This window comes from Anabrus simplex, chromosome 9, assembly GCF_040414725.1.
Source record: "Anabrus simplex isolate iqAnaSimp1 chromosome 9, ASM4041472v1, whole genome shotgun sequence".
NCBI lineage: Eukaryota > Metazoa > Arthropoda > Insecta > Orthoptera > Tettigoniidae > Anabrus > Anabrus simplex.
The window spans coordinates 88,663,852-88,676,586 of NC_090273.1; positions in this window are offsets into that span (position 1 = coordinate 88,663,852).

The following is a 12,735-nucleotide window of genomic DNA, read 5'->3' on the forward strand; positions in this document are numbered from 1 at the left end:
GCTCGTCTTTAGCTACGGTCTTCTGCTTTCGCTTGGCCCAGTACGCTTTCATTTTCTGCCTGTGTGCTTGCTTGCTTCCTTCCTTCCTTCCTTCCTTCCTTCCTTCCTTCCTTCCTTCCTTCCTTCCTTCCTTCCTTCCTTCCACTGTACTCTTTTTGCTTTTGGGGGACAGTGGGAAGACTCGCTGCTGGATGGTCTGACGGTACTGAAATCAGTTATCTGATGGGATCTGCAGTTCTTGTAGGTCTGATTTTACTGAGGTGGTCCTAGAAGCCTTTTCCCTACTTGTCACTTTGAGGATTCTGTTGGTGAGCCTACAGGGTTTCAGGCGGGTCATGTGTTCGTAGGTCAAGCGCCTTTTCCTCATACACGTGACTATGTCTTCCTGATGTTCGTTGAGCTCGTTGTTGTGCCTGACCCTGTAGATGCAATCCTCCTCAAGATCTTCCTTTCTTTAAGTTCTATTTTCCTCAGTGGGCCCTTTCGATTCAGCATCAAGAGGCACTCAGAGGCGTAGAGTACAGAGGGTCTTTGTACTGAGTTGTGTTTCAGATTTTACCGTAGTTTCTTGTAGGGGTACTTGAAGGTGTAGATGCTTTTACAGGAAGGATCGTCCCTATTTATTTAATGCAAATATACAGACGTTCGTCCAATTACAATATGGTACAGTGTTATATTAATAATAAAATGCCTTGGTGTTAGGCACGCTATCCAAGTTCATAAGTGTCTTTCCGTGCTTCAAGAATGAAAAAAGCTTTTCGTAGCGTTAAACATGATAATCTCACATCAAAATTGAAGACTGCGTTACTGAAGAAATCAATATCTGAAAGGGTATGAGGCAAGATTGTGCCCTCTCTCCTACCCTTTTTAATTTTTCAAATCACCCTGGATGAAGTTGGAAAAAGTAATTAAGTCATAACTATTACGTTCTTCATTCTGACTAAACTAATTTATGAATAAATAACATTTAGAGACGTCCTGAAGAAGAAAACACATAATATCATGAAATGAAAATCTACAGCCTGTTTCCAGTCATTAGCCCGGTTCAGGAATGAAATTAATGAAGCCCCATCTAGCGGCGAGATAGGAATTGTGCCGGCTGCCGAACGCTGTCGTACTCCTCTGGGGCAATGATTAATGAATGACAGATGAAATGAAATGATAATGGAGAGTGTTGCTGGAATGAAATATGACAGGGAAAACCGGAGTATCCGGAGAAAACGCTGTCCCGCCTCCGCTTTTTCCAGCACAAATCTCACATGGAATGACCGGGATTTGAACTACGGAACCCAGCGGTGAGAGGCCGGCGCGCTGCATCCAGAGACACGGAGGCTTACACATAATATCATATTGTACCTTAAAAAGAAGCGGGTATAATCTGTTGTTATACGTTTTCTTTTTCAGGTAGTTTCTGAGTGTTGTCTATATACGAGGTTTAATAAAAACAGCTTTATCCAGTCCAACGGAGTGATTTGCTTCATTTGTGTTTTATTCCCCCCGAATCACCTGCCAGTGAATCATCAGCCGTCGATAGGTCTCCGAGTTTAGTTCATTTTGAGTAATCTGAAAATCAAATCACTAAATGACTACACCAATAATTGCAGGCGAATGTTTTCCCTACCCGCAATACATTATATGCTTAGCGGGTTGCATACATTTAAAGAGCAATATCTTTACGTAGAAATAATCGGCGATAGAAAATGACGACGACTATAGGCTGACTTGTAATTTCCACCCAACGTGGTACACATATGACGTAATACTACCTGGAGAAATATACTGTGAGAGCACCTCTAGATGTGCAGTGGGGAGGGAATGACATGAAAAAAATAATCGAAAACGACCTATATTACTGTTGAATCCCTAGTTTTCGGGGTCACTAAAATTGAAAATAACACTCGGAATGTCGTTTAAGTTGTTCAGCCTCCATCGGCATGAGGAGGCGTGGGGTTGCAAGGGATGGAAAAGAAAATATCAGAATGGCCGAGATTAATGTTGAATCTCCAGTTTGACCATGCCAATCATTTCCAGTGACAGTTGAAACGTGTACATCACATCTATAGCGCAACGCGTAAATACATAATTATGACTTCTTCTTCTTCTTCTTATTCTTCTTATTCTTTTGCTACCGCTTTTTCCTACACCTGTGGGGTTGCGGGTGCAAACTGCGTCGCACATGTGGGTTTGCCCTGTTTTACGTCCGGATGCCCTTCCTGACGCCAACCCTATATGGAGGGATGTAATCACTATTGCGTGTTTCTGTGGTAGTTGGTAGTGTACTGTGTTGTCTGAATATGATGAGGAGAGTGTTGGGACAGACACATACACCCAGTCCCCGAGGCTGCAGAATTAGTCAGAAGCGATTAAAATCCCCGATCCGGCCGGGAATCGAACCCGGGACCCTCTGAACCGAAGGCCAGTACACTGACCATTCAGCCAACGAGTCGGACATATGTATGGCTTATTATTTATTTGAAACTATCAGCTACTTCCCAGACAATATTCGAAGGTTGCAATAAGGACGAAGTTCCACGCGAAACAAAATTATCGAAAAGGAAAACCATAGCGTATAGGAGGAAGCCAATCCTATTATTATTATTATTATTATTATTATTATTATTATTATTATTATTATTATTATTATTATTATTATTATAAGAGAAGGTAACTGAGAACATTTTACTCCTGGTCATGTACAGTTCCATTAAAGTTACGACCTCTGGATTGAAAATGAGAAATCATGGAAAACCATCTTCACGAGACTAGGATCTCCCGAATGCCGGCTACACAGCCCCTACCGCTTAGTCAGTTCACTTGGAATTGCTACGTGGTCTCAAAATCCGTGTCTGCTTGAAGGTGTATTCCAAGGAAATAGAAATGCTCCAAGTTGACGCACAAGGCTGGACCAGGGAATCTCTCACTGATGACACCGTAATTGCTTCATAATCACTGTGGGCTGGTAACAGCTCGTCTGCCTGTAGACTTCAACTGTCGCGCGAGGAAGGAAATAAGACCAGGCAAGAACTCGGTGTTGGTGCTGTGGATATATTAATCAGAAGACCTTTATACTTGTAAGTCATGTGTGAAACCTGTACTTCTATGTGTCTGATGGTGGTGGGATTGTTGTTTTAAGTAGAAACGCGAGCGGACTATGACCTCAGCATGAATCGTAAAAGCCAGGCTGAGTGGCTCAGGCGGTTGAGGCGCTGGCCTTCTGATCCCAGCTTGGCAGGTTCGATCCTGACTCAGTCCGGTGGTATTTGGAGGTGATCAAATACGTCAGCTTCGTGTCGGTAGATTTACTGGCATGTAAAAGGACTCCTAAGGGACTAAATTCCGGCAACTCGGTGTCTCCGAAAACCGTAGAAGTAGTAGTTGTTTGAGTCATCAGTCCATAGACTGGTTTGATGCAACGCTCCATGCCACCCTATCATGTGTTAAGCTTTTCAGTTCTACGTAACTGCTGCGTCTTACATCTGCTCTAATCTGCTTGTCATATTCATACCTTGGTCGACCCCTACCGTTCTTACCACCTACACTTGCCTCAGAAACCAACTGAACAAGTTCTGAATGTCTCAAGATGTGTCCTCTCATTCTATCTCTTCTTCTCGTCAAATTTACCCAAATCGATCTCCTCTCATCAATTCGGTTCAGTATCTCTTCATTCGTGATTCGATGTACCGACCTTATCTTCAGCATTCTTATGTAACACCACTTTTCAAAGGCTTCCATTCTCTTTCCTTCTGAGCTAGTTATCGTCCATGTTTCACTTCCATACAATTTCACGCTCCAGACGAAAGTCTTCAAAAACGTATTTCTGATTCCTATATCAGTGTTCGAAGAGAGCAAATTTCTTTTCTTAAAAGAAAGGCTTTCTTTACTTGTGCTAGTCTGCATTTTATGTCCTCCTTACCTCTGCCGTCGTTAGTTATTTTACTACCCAAGTAAAAATGTTCATCTACTTCCTTTAAGACTTCATTTCCTAATCTAATATTTCCTGAATCACCTGACTTCGTTCGACTACACTCCATTACTTTTGTTTTGGACTTATTTACACTGACTGACAGAGCAAATGCAACACCAAGGAGGAGTGGTTCGAAAGGGGTGAAAGTTGGGGAAAAAACAGAGACGGCACGGACGAATAATTGATGTTTATTTCAAACCGATATGCAGGTTACACAATGCGCACGGCATCGACTCAGTAGGATGTAGGACCACCGCGAGCGGCGATGCACGCAGAAACACGTCGAGGTACAGAGTCAATAAGAGTGCGGATGGTGTCCTGAGGGATGGTTCTCCATTCTCTGTCAACCATTTGCCACAGTTGGTCGTCCGTACGAGGCTGGGGCAGAGTTTGCAAACGGCGTCCAATGAGATCCCACACGTGTTCGATTGGTGAGAGATCCGGAGAGTACGCTGGCCACGGAAGCATCTGTACACCTCGTAGAGCCTGTTGGGAGATGCGAGCAGTGTGTGGGCGGGCATTATCCTGCTGAAACAGAGCATTGGGCAGCCCCTGAAGGTACGGGAGTACCACCGGCCGCAGCACATGCTGCACGTAGCGGTGGGCATTTAACGTGCCTTGAATACGCACTAGAGGTGACGTGGAATCATACGCAATAGCGCCCCAAACCATGATGCCGCGTTGTCTAGCGGTAGGGCGCTCCATAGTTACGGCCGGATTTGACCTTTCTCCACGCCGACGCCACACGCGTCTGCGGTGACTATCACTGACAGAACAGAAGCGTGACTCATCGGAGAACACGACGTTCCGCCATTCCCTCATCCAAGTCGCTCTAGCCCGGCACCATGCCAGGCGTGCACGTCTATGCTGTGGAGTCAATGGTAGTCTTCTGAGCGGGCGCCGGGAGTGCAGGCCTCCTTCAACCAATCGACGGGAAATTGTTCTGGTCGATATTGGAACAGCCAGGGTGTCTTGCACATGCTGAAGAATGGCGGTTGACGTGGCGTGCGGGGCTGCCACCGCTTGGCGGCGGATGCGCCGATCCTCGCGTGTTGACGTCACTCGGGCTGCGCCTGGACCCCTCGCACGTGCCACATGTCCCTGCGCCAACCATCTTCGCCACAGGCGCTGCACCGTGGACACATCCCTATGGGTATCGGCTGCGATTTGACGAAGCGACCAACCTGCCCTTCTCAGCCCGATCACCATACCCCTCGTAAAGTCGTCTGTCTGCTGGAAATGCCTCCGTTGACGGCGGCCTGGCATTCTTAGCTATACACGTGTCCTGTGGCACACGACAACACGTTCTACAATGACTGTCGGCTGAGAAATCACGGTACGAAGTGGGCCATTCGCCAACGCCGTGTCCCATTTATCGTTCGCTACGTGCGCAGCACAGCGGCGCATTTCACATCATGAGCATACCTCAGTGACGTCAGTCTACCCTGCAATTGGCATAAAGTTCTGACCACTCCTTCTTGGTGTTGCATTTGCTCTGTCAGTCAGTGTATTTTCATCTTGTACCCCTCACCCAAGATTCTGTCAGTGAGACGTAAAACCCAATAATATTATTGAATAATAAAAATAATAGGAAGAGATTCGATCCTTCGAAGAATGGAGGTATCGCAAAATGAAATCAAATATTATTTGACGGAGCAAGTTCGCTGTGCGATTTGAGTCACGTGACCCTGCATTTGGTAGATGGTGAGTTCGAACCCCCATCATTGGTAATTCTGAAGATGGATTTCAGTAGTTTCTCCGTTTTCACACCAGGCAACTACAGGGGCTGTATTAAGCCTTCGGCCGCTTCTTTGCAAGCATTGTCCTTTCTCATCTTTCCGTCGACGTAAACTTTCCATGTATTCGAAGTACTTTAAATCACTAACGAAAAATAAAACGTTACTTCAAATAAAGGAGTGATAATGGAAGACTTCTTAGGCCTCGCTAACCTACAGTAATACAGGAAGAGGCAGCGAAAAGTTACCGCACTCTGCAGGGGACGTCGGGGTAACAAATAGTCCGCAGTCCATTGTTAGACTCACCAGTAAACTCTAGCAGCACGGGAGGCCGTTCGTTTTCATCGCGGTCGGTCTAAATTATTAGCTAAAAGTTAATAATGAATGAAGTTGAAAACTAATGTAGAAGTTACCTTTCATCAAAATAGCTGTTGGAATTATTGTCCATCGTTCTCAATTCAAACGTTACAGCGGCATTTAAAAAATCCAAAACTCGTAATTCTATATCAGTCGTCTAGTTTCGTTCTTCAGGGCTTTAAAACACGCCCTGTTTCTTATCATTTCCTGAATGGCTTGGATATGTATTGTCTTGAAGGCATTGTAGCGCCATGAAAACGACGTAGAGATTTGCGAACGGTTTTGCCATATGATTTCTACTCTAGGAGAAATGTCTCAACTAGAAATACCCGTTGTCCAGTGCGTCAATAACGTGCGCTCAATAAGAACTCTACTCATAAACCAAACATTAATTCCGTACGCTTACCGCTAACCATTCTCGGTGCGCTGTCTGACCACGCACTCTATCCCCACCGCTTGGGAACAAAACAAGACTCCACCTGTGCAGCAGCACCGATAACTTTCTCCTGTACAATTGAGGTCGGAAAAGTGTAAGGGAGTTGGTTAGGAATGATGAAAGAAAGGAGTCTGGTAATCTCGGTGGGTTAGTGGTAGAGTGTCCGACCCATTATCCCATGTTTAAGGATTCGAATCCAGGCTTAGGTAATGGATTCATAAAGGATTTTCATGGATCTTGACATTGCATGCCATTGGTGCCGGCAAGTTACAAAGATCTTTGGGTGCGCAGATAGTGTTACTCTCAACGATATAAACCATCTAGTAGAATGTGTCTTTCGTTGCTAGACAACAGCACTATCCGAATATGAACATCGGCAGGCAGGCTGTCTAGATGGCACTACTTCGGAAGTTCTGAAACGCGGTAGCTGACGCCGTACGTATATTAGAAACGTGAAAATAATGCCAGATTCAAGTAGAAAATCTGCGATAGCCCTTCCTATACCTTAGAATATCCAGGTTTCTCCCTATCGGTCGTCCGAGAAAAGGCTTGCATTAGACACACTTTGCATCTTCGCCATCCTCACTTTCGTTTTCCCACTCGTTTTCCTCCTACTCCAGAGGCACAATATCGCGGTATTCTTCGAATGGTGAAGATGCAAATGCATGCTTTGGGTGTGGCGGCGACGGTGGTGGTGGTGGTGGTGGTGGTGGTGAATTTTGTCTCTGTGAAGTCAGTCCTAAACCTCGTTTGACTTTTGGTAGGGGTGGTTGTGTCAGTTTTTTTTTATTTCTGCAGCATGAGCTGAGCTTTGTATGATGAGCGAGCTTGCAGTCTCTCAGGATATTCCAGCTCTGGATGAACATGAACATGCGTCTCCTAACGTGCTCGGTTGTTCCTTCATTGCCAGTATTAAAATGTACATAAATATAAGTAAATTTGAATATTAAAATGTATTATTATTATTATTCACATAACGGTCAGTTGTTTTACACAATGAGTAAGCGGAAATCATTGTAATAACATCCATATCTAACGAAATAACGCGAATTTCCTAATATGGTGTACCTCATAATACGTCCTCCTCCCCTCTCCTCCCATAATATTTCCTATCCCATCGTCGCCATAAGACATATCTGTGTCGGTGCGACGTAAAGCAAATAGAAAAAAAACTCCCATAATAGGGATCCTGCCATCTTCCATTACTCAAGCTTCCATCGAAAGTAGAATTACAGTTAGGCCAAGATCTAAGATAGCAACAGATAGCGTCATGTTCTTACTGTCACTCAAAAATAAGTTTGTTACGAACAAAAATGACCTTTCTGGTTGAAGAAAAAGACGTCAATATCAGCAAATTATCTCGAGAAGCGAACTATTTTCTTCAGACGTGAGACTTTCAAAGGATTATCGCCTCTTGAATTGCTTAGCGTTAGCCGCAACTGTTATCTACTATAGGAGTCTCCCGCACGATGGTTTGGGTGAGATTCTCGTGTTGGTTACTATTTGAAGACCGTGTTGAGGGTCTGGCATGTTGTATATTCCGCCTCAGGATCTGATTGAGGTGGAAGGTGGTTTATATCCCGATTCGGGCTATTTGTTAGTAGCTTTCCGTGGTTTCCCCACTCTAAATAGTGAAGAATGCCTTCTGCTGCGGCCGGGCCGAGCGGCTCAGAAGGCAGAGCGTTGGTCTTCTGAACCGAAGTTGGCGAGTTCTGTTCCACCTCTGGTAGTATTTGAAGGAGCTCAGATTCGCCAACCTCGTGACTGTAAAACTATTAACATGATATTATTATTATTAGGGTTGATATAAATCGGATGTATGTAATCGGATTTAAATAAAGACTAAACTACTGGACACATTTATTCAATTGTGGCATATGCATTCTGAACTCTGAAAGGCATCGCAGACTACAGGCCCTAATGAAGATGTATCTATCTTCCTTCTTCAGCTTATCCCAGTTATTTGTGGGGCCACTGGAGCTACCAAGGCTCATTTTTTTGTTTTGACCGGGGTTTGAGATCGGATGCCCTTCGTGACACCACGTGATTCTAATCTCGACCCAGTATCGACCGGAATTCGAACTACAGCCTTCTGGGTGGGAAGCAAGTAGCTGAGCCACTGAGGTAATCACGTGCCCCCGCCCCCATAATGAATACAGTATGCGTCTGTATTACTCTTATTATTATGTGCATTTAAGCGCCTGCCCGGTGGATCGTTAAGGCGTCAAGTCGATATGTTCTGACACCGAGTCCCGTTGGTCGAAATAATTTTCACCATCAGAATGTTGGCCGGTAGGTTAGAAGAGGTGATGGTATAATTTCTAATCACCAGATTGTTTGCCAAAAGCCTGGATTCATTTTCAGAACTCTCCGCAGTGTCCATATGGAGTGAGGGCAAATGACGCTGTTGATGGTGATTCGTCCGTCGGATGGGGACGTTAAACCTTGACCAGACACCTTGGCGCTCTTCGACAGGAGTAGACTATGTGCCTGCGTCGGGTTTCACCCTCTCCCTTCCTACTATCATATATCACGTTATTAATTTCATCTCGTTAACTCGTCTGATGGGATTGGCGACAGAAAGGGCATCCGGTTGTAAAACTCGCTACGAAGATCCATCTCTTTTCATACGTGACCCCGTAGAGAAAATGGGAAAGGGTTGGACACTGCTGTGCAAAACTTAAGGACGAGGTAGATAAAGCAACATAACATAACAACTATTCGGTGGAAATGAATGAAATTGCGGTAACATGTTGCCAGGGGTCTCCCACACGTGCATAGAAACCTGGCGTGAGGTCAGCGCGACTATAGGTCTGGCCCCACAAAACGAGGCAGTTGAAGGAACGGGACAAGACCGGGTGAGTCAATCAGCGAGCTGTTACGGTGCACTGTGGTGGTGGTCGTGGACCGGAGACAACATTTGGATGACTTCACACGGGGAAGAATCATCGGGAAACTAGATGAAGGACAAAGTGTGACGAGTGTAGCCCAGGAGTTTGGTATTGCTCACAGCAATGTTCCACGTGCATGGAGAGCATTCCGAACCATAGACACTGCTGCCCGAAAGAGAGGAAAGTGTCGACCACGGTCAACTACAGCAGCAGATGACCGCTACATTGTGCAACAGGCAAGAGGAAACTCACGTCAAACAGCGGTGCAATTGCAACCACATTTAACAGGACTGCAAGGCACCCAATCTCACGCTCAACAGTGGCCTGGCGACTGCATGGGGGTGGTCTACTTGCCCGACGACCATTACGCTGTGTTCCGTCGACACCCGCACATCGGCGGCACCGTTTGCTATGGCGCCAAGAGCATCAGATCTGGACCGACGAGGAGTGGGGTCGCATGCTCTTCTCAGATGAGAGCAGATCCTGTCTGAGTAGTGATTCTAGACGTACCCTGATCTGGCGAGAGGTGGGAGCACGTAATTCACCCAGGAGCATTGTCGAACATGATCATTTTGGTGGTCCAAGTGTTACGGTGTGGGGAGGCACAATGTTGCATGAGCGTACCGACCCTCCAAATCTTTAAACGGGGAACGCTCACCGGTCAACATTATTGTAACAGTGTACTCCTTCCCCACGTGTGTCTTTTCAGGGGTGCATTCGGCCCTGACTTCATTTTTATAGATGACAGTGCACGACCTCATCGAGCAGCTCTTGGAACGAGCGGATATTCGGCGAATGGACTGGTCTGCCCATTCCCCTGGCTTAAATCTCATTGAGGAAGTGTGGGACATGTTGGGCAGACGTATTGTAGCACATCCACATGCACCAATGACCATCCAGCAGTTGTCAACCGCTCTTGTTGAGGAATGGAACGCCCTGATACAAGAACTCCTTACTAATCTTGTGGCCAGCGTGGGAACACGTTGAAGATCATCCATTGCTGTCCGTGGTGATCACACACCCTTTTAAGAACCATATCCCTTCTTTTGTGACGTCCAGGGGACCATCATGAGTCGCAGTGACTTACGTGTAATTTATTGTCTCTCTATAAAAGTGTCTTTTCTGTTCGTCTCATCGCATACTTTCAGTTGCCTACCGTACCATACTGTAGCAGTTAAACCTATTTATGGTTCAAGTTTCATCGAGCTATGTTACTTGGCAGTGACACAACATGCGAAAGTTACATTTGTCCTTAAGATTTGCACAGCATTGTAGTACTTAAGCCACAGAGTCGCACTGATTACCGGAAAGTTTCACTGCAGTTCGAGCTCGAATAATTTATCTTTTAATACAGTATAATGCCATTTCATGGGGCACATAATAAGGTTATTGAGACAAATCACAACGTAAGTATACGTAACTAATGATAACCTCATTCCTATCCCGAAACCTAAACGACTGTGGTATTAAAACAGAACATCTTAAATTATTAAAGCTTTTATATTATTATTATTATTATTGAAAATGAAAACCTACAACCTGTTTTTCAGTCATTGACCGGGTCAGGGATGTAATGAATGAAGCATATATAGGCTATTAGTACGATGGGGTCGCCACTCCCAAAGTGATTTATTAATGAATGATAAATGCTATGAAATGAGAATGGAGAGTGTTGCTGGAATGAAAGATGAAAGGGAAAACCGGAGTATACGGAGAAAAACCTGTCCTTCCTCCGCTTTGTCCAGCACAAATCTCACATGGAGTGACAGGGATTTGAACCACGGTGTCCAGCGGTCGGTGCGCTGCCACCTGAGCCACGGAGGCTCCATTATTATTATTATTATTATTATTATTATTATTATTATTATTATTATTATTATTATTATTATTATTATTATTATTATTATTGAAACAAAAAATGTTGTGCACTGAAGTGAGAGCCAGTTAATATATTCCAGCAGTTGGTCGTTTAGGAAATTCTGGGAACAACAACTGTTTCATTGACTACCTCTGTAATGACTTTAGAATGAGCTGGGATTTTCTTGAGGAGAACTCAACGTCAGATGAGTTCATATTAATGGGCGGTTTCCGCCAACGTCTTCTGCGTTAGTAGGCAACTCTTCTAACAGAGCTGTCTGGTTCAGTGGTTTTTGCACACAGGATATTTCGATGATCTTTCATGTACTGTATTGAAGATCGTATCCAGATACTCGGCTCTGCAAGCAGTTTCATGTTGTTCCCAACCTAGCGTCATAACAGAAAAGCTTATTTTACAAACTTACTGTTCATCATTCCTAGGTTCGTTTAACTACATTTAGTTCAAATTGTTCATTCTTCTAAACACCGACCTTCTTATCGTGGTGTTGTTGCCGTTCTTTGCGGTGACTGGATTAATATGTAATAACTAGTGCTTTGATTTCTAAGACATATTTTTATCCTGGTTTCTTTGTATAAACAAATTATACACGTTGTTTTATTGGTCATATAAATGCATATATAAGTCAGACGGTCCTCCCCTGCGAACCATGTGACCTTGCCGCGGTGGGGAAGCTTGCGTGTCCCAATGAAGCAAATAGCCGAGCCGCAGGTGCAACCATATCGGACGGGTATCTGTTGAGAGACTAGACTAACGAATGGTTCATCGAAAGGGGGGTAGCAGCCTTTCGGTAGTTGCAAGGGCGGCAGTCTAGATGATTGACTGATACGGCCTTGTAATAATACTCAACATGACTTAGCTGTGTTGATACTGCTACACGGCCTGAAAGCAACGGGAAACTACAGCCGTAACTACCTCCCGACGACATGCAGCTCTCTCTGTATGAATGATGTACTGATGATGGCTTCCTCCCGGGTAAAATATTCCGGAGGTAAACTAGTCCCCCATTCGAATCTCCGGGTGGGGACTACACGAGAAGGGGCGATCATCAGGAAGATGGATACTGACATTCTGCGCGTTGGAACGTGGAATGTTAGAAGTTTGAATCGCTGTGGTAGGTTAGAGAATCTGAAAAGGGAGATGGATAGGCTAAAGTTAGATGTAGTTGGTATAAGTGAAGTACGTTGGCAGGAAGAACAGGATTTTTGGTCAGGCGACTACCGAATTATCAACACGAAATCAAACAGGGGTAATGCAGGAGTTGGTTTAATAATGAATAAGAAAATAGGGCAGCGGATAAGCTACTACGACCAGCATAGTGAAAGAATTATTGTCGCCAAGATAGACACCAAACCAATGCCCACCACAATAGTGCAGGTCTATATGCCTACTAGTTCAGCGGATGATGAAGAAATTGAAAGAATATGTGAGGAGATGGAAGATTTAATACAATATGTAAAAGGTGATGAGAATCT